Genomic DNA, 10,795 nt, shown 5'->3' on the forward strand with positions numbered 1-10,795 from the left:
AAGTTGAGTCAGACTCAATGCCCGACCACTGCAGAAGATAGAGAGAAAATGAAAGTCATTCCCTATGCTTCAGCCATAGATTCTATCATGTATGCTATGTTGTGTACCAAACCTGATGTGTGCCTTGCTATAAGTTTAGCAGGGAGGTACCAAAGTAATCCAGGAGTGGATCACTAGACAGCAGTCAAGAACATCCTGAAGTACGTGAAAAGGACTAAGGATAAGTTTCTCGTTTATGGAGGTGACAAAGAGCTTGTCATAAATGGTTACGTCGATGCTAGTTTTGACACTGATCCGGATGACTCTATGTCGCAGATCGGATACATATTTATATTGAATGGTGGAGCTGTCAGTTGGTGCAGTTCCAAGCAAAGCGTCGTGGCGGGATCTACGCGTGAAGTGGAGTACATAGCTGCTTCGGAAGCAGCGAATGAAGGAGTCTGGATGAAGGAGTTCATATCCGATCTAGGTGTAATACCTACTGCATCGGGTCCAATGAGAATCTTTTGTGACAATACTGGAGCAATAGCCTTGGCGAAGGAATCCAGATTTCACAAAAGAACCAAACACATCAAGCAACGCTTCAACTCCATCCGTGATCAAGTCAAGGAGGGAGACATAGAGATTCGCAAAATACATACGAATCTGAATGTGGCAGACACGTTGACTAAGCCTCTTCCACGAGCAAAACATGATCAACACCAAGACTCCATGGGTGTTAGAATCATTACAATGTAATCTAGATTATTGACTCTAGTGCAAGTGGGAGACTGAAGGAAATATGCCCTAGAGGCAATAATAAAGTTGTTATTTATATTTCCTTATATCATGATAATATCTATTATTCATGCTAGAATTTCATTAACCGAAAACTTGATACATGTGTGGATACATAGACAAAATAGTGTCCCTAGTAAGCCTCTACTAGACTAGGTCGTTAATCAAAGACGGTTAAGTTTTCCAAACATAGACATGTGTTGTCATTTGATGAACGGGATCACATCATTAGGAGAATGATGTGATGGCCAAGACCCATCTGTTAGCTTAGCATAATGATCGTTAAGTTTTATTGCTATTGCTTTCTTCATGACTTATACATGTTCCTTTGACTATGAGATTATGCAACTCCCGAATACCGGAGGAATACCTTGTGTGCTATCAAACATCACAACGTAAATGGATGATTATAAAGATGCTCTACATGTATCTCCGAAGGTGTTTTGTTGGGTTGGCATAGATCGAGATTAGGATTTGTCACTTCGAATATCAGAGAGGTATCTCTAGGCCCTCTCGGTAATGCACATCATAATAAGCCTTGCAAGTAATGTGACTAAAGAGTTAGTTACGTGATGATGCATTACGGAACGAGTAAAGAGACTTGTCGGTAACGAGATTGAACTAGGTATGAGGATACCGACGATCGAATCTCGGGCAAGTAACATACTGATGACAAGGGAATAACGTATCTTGTCATTACGGTTCGACCGATAAAGATCTTTGCAGAATATGTGGGAGCCAATATGAGCATCCAGGTTCCACTATTGGTTATTGACCGGAGAGGTGTCTCAGTCATGTCTACATAGTTCTCGAACCCGTAGGGTTCGCACGCTTAACATTCAATGACAATTTGTTATTATATGAGTTATGTGATTTGGTGACCGAATGTTGTTCGGAGTCCCGGATGAGATCACGGACATGACGAGGAGTCTCAAAATGGTTGATAGGTAAAGATTTATATATAGTACGATGGTATTCGGACACCGGAAGTGTTCCGGGAAGCACCGGGTACTTATCGGGTCACAGGAAGGGGTTCCGGGCACCCCCGGCAAAAAATATGGGCCTTATGGGCCAAGCGGGGAAACACACCAGCCACAAAGGTGCTGGTGAGGCCCCCCATATGGGCTGGCCAAATTGGAGAAGGAAAGGTGAAGGAGGAAAGGAAAAAGGGAATAGGATTCCCCCTTCCCCCTCTTCCCTTCCTACTCCGAATAGGAATAGGAAAGGGGGGAGGCCGAATTGGGAGGTGCCCAAGTAGGATTCCTCCTACTTGGGGTGCCCCCTTGGCTGCCTCTCCTCCCCTCCAACCTATATATATGAAGGGGGGCACCGCTAGAACACACACCAACAATTGTTAGCCGTGTGCGGCGCCCCCCTCCACAGTTTACGCCTTTGGTCATATCTTCATAGTGCTTAGGCGAAGCCCTACGCGGATCACTTCACCATCACCGTCACCATGCCATCGTGCTGACGGAACTCTCCCTCGACACTTTTCTGGATGAAGAGTTCGAGGAACGTCATTAAGCTGAACATGTGCAGAACTCGGAGGTGCCGTACGTTCGGTGCTTGAATGGTCAATTTTTGAAAATGCATGCTACGTTTCCCAACATAGATCTCCCTGGCAACGGCGCCATAAATTCTTCCTGCTACTTCTTGAGCTTGTGTTGGTCTTTTTCTTGAAGAGGAAAGGGTGAAGCAGCAAAGTAGAGATAAGTATTTCCCTCAGTTAGAGAACCAAGGTATCAATCCAGTAGGAGACAATGCACAAATCGCCAATACCCGCACAAACAATCAAACAACTTGCACCCAACACGATAAAGAGGTTGTCAATCCCTTCACGGTCACTTGAAAAAGTGAGATCTAGTAGAGATAGATGAAACTAAACAAACGATAAAGTAAATATTTTTCGGGTTTTTGGTTTATAGATCGGAAAGTAAAAGATAGATTGGAAACTTATATGATGGAAAATAGACCTGGGGGCCATTTGTTTCACTAGAGGCTTCTCTCAAGATAGCAAATAATACGGTGGGTTCATAACCCACAAGTATACACTACTGCAGGATACTGCTAACGCGACACTATAATCAGAGACCCTTGCCGAAACTGTGTGCGATGCATTAATCGCAAACGTTGGTTTAAAAAACCCGTCAAAAAAGGTGCAAAACGTTTGCGATGGCGGGGCCATCAAACACGGTTCAGATTTTGGTTGCGTGTGTGATATACGACATACAATTAATCCATTCAAACTGTTTGCGATGAGGCAGAACAACAGAAACAGGCAGCCATATCAATGTGTGTGCGATGCAGGGCACACGGTTAATCCATTCGAACTGTTTGCGATGAGGTAGAACAACAGAAACGGGCAGCCATATCAATGTGTGTGCGATATACGGCATACGGTTCACTCGGACGAACTGTTTTCGATTAGGGAACACAACAGAAATGGTTCAACTTAACAAGATGTGTGTGATATGCGGCATACAGTTCACATGGATGAACTGTTTGTGATGAGCCAAAAGAACACAAACGAGTGGTGTGAACAAGATGTGTGTGGTACGTGGCAAACAGCTGACTCGGATGAACCGTTTGCGATGAGAAATTACAACACAGACGGTTAATACAGTTAGTTCGTGTGCGAAGCTGTGTGTACAAAAAACATTGAAAAATGCAAACTAGTTGCTTGCGATGGCTAGGAGTACTGCACACGATGCGTCTGCGAGTACTCGTGTGCGATGATTAGTAAGTTACACATACATTTCCTTATGTTAACATGTGTGTGAATTTTCAATATGGACAGTTAATAATGAAATCCATATGGAGATCGGGCACACGCTTAAACTCAGTGAACTGTTTATGATACTAATACTTTCCATGAAAATTTGAGAACTTGGGTAACAACATTTGAGTAACATATATATAGTGGTTACACTATTTGACAAAAAGGAGGATCTTCGTAACACGGTTTTGACAACCATATGGTCCATATCTACATAGTTAACATAGTAACAACTATCACATTTTAAGAGGCTAAGGGCCAACAACCATATGGTCCATATCTACATACTTAACATAGTAACAGCTAGCATATTTTAAGAGGCTGAGGGCCAACAACCACAACTATCCGCTGGAAGCAGCTTGATCACGCGACTCGGCATCTCGTCAATGAAAAGGAAGAGCCCTCCTGTGCCTTGGTAGAGCATGAGCAGGAACAGTGTCTCCAATTTTCCAATATGCATGCATTGCCACGACAAGCGAGAACTTGTTAATTTGAATGGTTCCATTTCCGCGGAAATGCAGTACCTTGCAATCACTTCGGCGTTATTAGCAGGCACAGGTGCAATTTGACCACGCTGGGAAATTGATCCAGGAACTGCTACAACGGGCAATTTCTGTTGACATGTAGAATAAAATCTAATTGTAACATATCATTGAAGATATATATAGTTTATGAGCATCAACATTAAAATAAGACTTTTTACCAGCGTTTTGTGCATACAATTGCTCTTGTTCAATGTGTGCACCATAGGTCTAATTAATCCCATCCAAAATCCAGCGTTCATACACTGTGCTATCTCTGTGAGATTATCAACAAAGTTTGTGAAATGCTTCAAGTTCTTCCAGTGAAATTTGGTACGCTTAGTAACATGATCGTTCACTATGCATCCAACATATCCGGCTTAAAAGGTGGAAATGTATCATTTATTCAGAACATGGCAGAAGAATATATAGTGCGCATAAATTGGTAAATAGAATTTGTTACTGCCTAGGAACGGAGTCAGAATATGAAATCACAATTGATTGCTTAAATAGTGATCAATTAGTTAGAACAAATACCCCGATTTTGCTAAGTAATATGACAGCATGGAGAATGTTGAAAGGACACTAACCTCGAACAGACTTTGATCGGCTGATGGCGTTGGGGAAGTAAACATCCATGTTAATTAGACCAGGCTGTGGTGCACGCACTAGAATTTTATTGCTAGCTTTCAGTTCATAACACTTAGACATTTTTCTCCAAAGGTCCGCATTAAAATAGGAGTGACCATCTTTATCAAGTTTTATGCTAACCATCATTGTAAATCCATGCTGCGTCGTCAATATGACATCCTAGGAGTCATCAACAAAGTAAAGCCCAAGATTTCCTTCTACTCCTGTTCTTGCAAACCAAGGGATGTACTGCTTGAAATGAAAATTAAGATCGTAAATTAGATATATTTAAACAACAAAGCAAGATGCAAATATGAGAGTAACTGATAAAACAGATCAATATATAGATGAAAGCAAAGTACAAAAATATAGGATTAAAAATAGATAATGTAACAAAGATTTGATGCAAATATATAGATAATGTAGCAAAAGACGGTATATGTTCACAAATTTAGGCTATGTCGACCATGGTAGGTTGAGATTGAACATACCGAGCGCTCCCCAAAGTCATCCGGAATGGTGAGATAGAACTTAGTTTCCAACTGGCCACGACCACACTTGCCTGATTTGTGCTCGCACTATGGACACATGAATGAACACCCACGAATCAGCTAGAACAAAAATGATTCCACGGCGATTTCCGCCGGTTGATTAACAGCGATGGACGGACTGCGATAAGAGATGAGTGAATATTTTGCTAAGTTGATTACCTTCTCCATGAGAAAAATCCCCGGCCCAATCCCGCAGAAAACCCAGTCGACCAGAGTCTAGAATGTTGGTGTAGATAGGCGGCGGAAAGCGGTGGGGGTGCAATCTCGTGCCGTTTGGAGCGGGATCTACGCCCGCCGACAACAGCCGTCGAGCATAGGGTGGCAGCCACGATAGAAGTTGATGAGGTGCAGAGTTGCAGAGGAGTCTGTGGCAAGTGGGTGGGGACGAAGTGGGCGAGGGTTTTCTTTTTTCCTTTTGCATCTATGAGTGAACACACACGATTCGCAGAGGCGACGGAGATGACTCGTGTGCGATAGTAAATCACCGAGATTGAATGGGAATCCAAATTTCCTTTGTCCTTCATCCATGAGTTTTTTTCTACGATGAACATAAACCCTGCTAATCACCATGTTCAAATTTGACACTTTTCCGGGTTCATTTACAATATTTAGGGGATTATGTGCATTTTGTAGGCATTAATGCACATAATTCAAATTCAAACAATTGGTGCTTGAAAAGGTGCACAAGAACGGTCTGGAAAAACCATACTCGTGGTATTTAGTAATTTCTCAAGCCTTTTACAAGGAATGGACAGAGATTTCAAGGGAATGCGTGGCAATAGTCAACCACAAACATGTCATTTACTGGGTTATCAACTACAGAACAATGAAATACGTGCTTGAAAAACATGACGCCTGGCATGGTGCCATGGTATGGCCTCACCATGCCCTGGTTAAAAGCTAAGAAGGTTTTATTTATGTTGTCATGCACGCTCTTCATAAATCGAACCATCACCGAGGAAGTTCAGTGCTTTCGAGAGGGAAATCACCAAGACTGAAGGGGAATCGAAATTTCCGTCCTAGTTTGTCATTCAGTTTTTTTAACGATCAACATACCGCCTCAAATGCAACGTGCTCAAATTTGACATTTTTCCGGGATCATTTACCATATTTAGGGGATTATGTGTATTTTCTAGGCATTAATTATGCACATAATTCAAATTTGAACAATCGGTGCATGAAAAGGTGCACAAGAACGGTCTGGAAAACCATGCTCGTGCTATTTAGAAATTATCATGCCTTTTACAAGGAATGGGCAGATATTTCAAGGAAATGTGTAGTAATAGTCAACCATAAATGCGTCGTTTACCGGGTTAACAACTATACAAAAATGAATTACATGCTTGGAAAACATGAAGCCTGGTGTGGTGTCATGGTATGGCCTCACCGTGCCCTGGTAAAAATTTGAGAATCTTTTCCTTGTGTTTTCATGCACGCCTTTCATAAATCGAACCATCACCGAGGAAGTTTCATGGTTTCGAGGGGGAAATGTGACGCCCGGATAATTAAGCTATAGCAACCCTCTACTAATGATGCCATGTCACCTCTGTTACTGTTGTTAATCTCGCGTTAGTTCAAAACCGATTCGAAATTCAAATTCAAAATCAGGCAAACAACAAAAGTTTTCAAACACTAAAACAAAAATGTTCGGTTAGTGCCAAATATTACATAGGTAATTATTGTGAAGAAAACACTTTTTTTAGAAAGTGCCTAAATATTTTAAAGTGAATTAAAACGGAAAGGGAAAATAAATAAAAGAAAAAGAATAAAAACAGGAAACAAAACAAATACAAAACAAAACAAAAGGGAACCCCCCACTGGGCTTCGGCCCACCAGGCCGGCCCAACAGGCCACCCCCACTCACCATAACCCCCCACTCCACCCGAAACCCTAACCCAACCGCCCCACTCAGTCCCCAGATCGCTCTCTCTCCCTCTCCTATCCAGCTCTGGATCGGGGAACGAACCACGACCCCCGCCGCCACTGGACGTCGACGTCGCCGCCACCGGAGCCCCGCCGTTCGCCGGTCGTCCCCGCCGGACTGCCTCCCCTACGTCTGTGTCGTTCCCGTCCCCCACCTCGAACCCCGCTGCCATTTTCAATACGGACCCGCTGTGAGGCCCCGGCCTCCCTTCCTCTTCCCTTCCCTTCCCCGTTCGGTCACCGCGGCCACTACCGCCGCCCGCGCGCCCGACGCCGTGCTACCCCGACCGCGCCCGATGCGCGCACACCGCCGCATAGGCCGCGACCGGCCTTCTCCTCCCGTTGCGTCCGCCGCCCCTCGCGCTCACCACAGCACCGTGCCCCTCTCTCCTTGCTGTCGCCCGAGCTCGCTGAGCTCGCAAACCCCCGCCACTACACGCGCTCCATCGCGGCCTTCTCCCCGCGCCGCGCCTGGACCGGCGCCCCTCTCGCATGCCCCGCTACTGCAGCTCGCCACTGCCTGCGTTCGTCCCGCCTGTCGCTTGCTGCTGCCGCGACCACCACACGCGCACGGGCATGGCCCCGCACGGGTGTGCCCGCAACCACGCCGACGGCACCCCACCACGGCCTCGCAAGGGCTACGCCTAGCCCCGCGCTCGCACGCATGCCCTCGCCGGCCCGCCAACCGCGCTCCGCTGTTGACGTGACCTGCGCCCGTCCGCGCGGCCCCACTCTAGCGCCGCCTCGCTCGCGCACGTGGCTGCCCCGCTGCTCGTCGCCCCGCCTCCTCTGCTGCCGCCGTGCGCCTCGCCTTCACCCTGCCTGGACCACGGCTCCGGCCGCGCCCGCGCCGGCCGGCTGCGTCGGCCGCGCCTGCTCGGCCCCCCCGCTCCGGCCTCGCCTCGCTGCCGGGCGGGCGGCGGCTCTGCCCGCATCACCCGTTTGGGCTGCATCCAGGCGCCCGTTAATCGCCCGCCCCGTTAAGGCCTTTGGCTCAATGACAAATGGGGCCCACGCCAAGAACGAAAATTTAAAAAAAAGAATTAATTAAGTAAAATAAATAAAATAATAATAGATAAATAAATAATTAAAAATAATTAAAATATTAATTAATCCTAATTAGATTGACCTAATCACTTAGTTTAGTTAATTAATATGTTTGGTTAGTTAACATTCAATGACAGCTCGGACCCACACGTCAGTTTGACCCAGTCAACGCCCTGTTGACTGCTGACGTCATGCTGACATCATGATGACGTCAGCATGCACTATTTTGGATAATGTTGATTTAAAATAATTAAATAAATTCAAAAAATAATTAAAACTTTAGAAAATCATATAAAATAATCCGTAACGCAGATGAAAATACTTTGTACATGAAAGTTGCTCAGATCGACAAGACGAATCCAAATACGCAGTCCGTTTGGCAGCCACACGTCCCTAGCATACCGAACATGCAACTTTCCCCCTCCGGCCTGTCTGTCCGTAAACGCAAAACTCCGGGGATACTTTCCCAGATGTTTCCCCCCTTCGCCGGTATCACCTCCTACTGCGTCAGGGCACACCTGGCACCGTTACTTGCCATGTCATGCATCGATATGCATCTGTTTGCATTGTATTCACTATTTCTTCCCCCCTCTTCTCTCCGGTAGACTACGAGACTGACGCCGCTGCTGGTGCCCCGGTCGACTACGTTGTTGACGACCCCTCCTTGCCAGAGCATCCAGGCAAGGCCCCCCCTTGATCACCAGATATCGCCTATTCTTCTCTCTACTGCTTGCATTAGAGTAGTGTAGCATGTTACTGCTTTCGGTTAATCCTATTCTGATGCATATCCTGTCTTTGCTACTACTGTTGTTACCCTTACCTGCAATCCTAAATGCTTAGTATAGGATGCTAGTTTTCCATCAGTGGCCCTACATTCTTGTCCGTCTGCTATGCTGTACTATCGAGCCGTGATCACTCAGGAGGTGATCACGGGTATATAATATATAATTTATACATGATACATGTGGTGACTAAAGTCGGGTCGGCTCGTAGAGTACCCGCGAGTGATTCACGGAATGGGGGCTGAAAGGACCCTTGTCCCGACGGCCCTCTGGGTGGATCTTTGTGGCGGAGCGACATGGCAGGTTGAGACTACCTAGGTGAGAGGTGGGCCTCACCCTTGTCAGCGTTGTTACTTCAAAATAACATGCTTAATGAGATCTTGGTATTTGATCTGAGTCTGGCCACTGGCCTATATGCACTAACCAACTACGCGGGAACCGTTATGGGCACTCGACGTCGTGGTATCAGCCGAAGCCTTCTTGACGTCAGCGACTGAGCGGCGCGTGCCAGGTTGGACCACGTAACGCAACTTCCTTTGTAATGGAGGTTGCTAGGTCTGCTCATCGGCCACCCTCGCAACATGCAGGTGTGCAACGGGCGATGGGCCCAGACCCCTGCACCATAGGATTCCTAAAGAATTCTTGATACAAGTGATACTTCTTGCCATCTCCGTTCATTCCTTGGTCCCCGTGTTGTTTCTAACCGGGAAACCGACAATTGAACTATGATGTGCGAATCAAAAAATTCTAGCAACCCCATTGCTTTGAAGTTAATGGTCGGCATTTCATTTTTAGACCATTGGTTATCGAATCACCATTCTAACATTGATAATGCTATCTAAACCCATACTTCGGGTGCAATTTTCAACCAATGTTTAATTGTGTATGTTTTCCTCGAGCATACCTCATTATATATTTGATGTGACAAATGTTATCTCCTTGTTCACCTAATTGTGGAGATCCATTTTTTGGAAATCTCGAGGAATTGTCTCTGAGTCCATCAGCCACCCCTCACCCCTTTCATTGGTTTAAAGATGAACTCTTGTTTCAGAACTCACCTCCATAGTTCATTTTCGAGAATCTAACAATGTCATCTCGTCAATTGTGTCACACCTTTTCTTCTCAGGCATGCTGAGTCTGAGGTATCCTAACACCAATCAGATCTGAATCTCTGTCAGATATGATGGTTGGAACATATTTGCAAGAGTCATAGCATTGGTCTTAATATAACCCGGTAAGGCGATGTCATGCCTAGCAGACCTGGCTAGAGGACCTATTGCTATGATATCCTTTTAGCAAGGTTGGCCATTCGTCCATGAGGAAATTGTAAGACTTATTATATAAGTTGTTCCTGATGGATCCTTTGTGTATCCAAAGTCCGATCTTTACCCAGTGACCATGTCAATGCTATCTCGATGCATGTCTGTGCTACTCCGATTTTCAATAAAAATATTGGAAGCACAATGCTAAATTTTCCTTATCAATTATCCAAACACCGTTGTATGGGTAATGTCATGAAGTTTCTCTCCCCTTACCTAAAGGGTTTTCTATTTTATACCCTGTCATGGATATCATGCTCTACTGGTCCGTGGGAAGGATATACCCCTGAATTATGTGTTTAAACACATTTTCCTTTCCATTGTTCTGTTTAATCGGATAATCGCATTTTCCTTTCCATTGTTTTGTCTAACCTTTCTTGTAATCTGACTTAACTGAGCAGTGATAATTCCCTGCTTAGGTAAGCACCTAGTTTTACCAGTCTGTCAGTAAGACCCTGTTACTAATGTT

This window comes from Triticum aestivum, chromosome 2D (genome assembly GCF_018294505.1).
Source record: "Triticum aestivum cultivar Chinese Spring chromosome 2D, IWGSC CS RefSeq v2.1, whole genome shotgun sequence".
NCBI lineage: Eukaryota > Viridiplantae > Streptophyta > Magnoliopsida > Poales > Poaceae > Triticum > Triticum aestivum.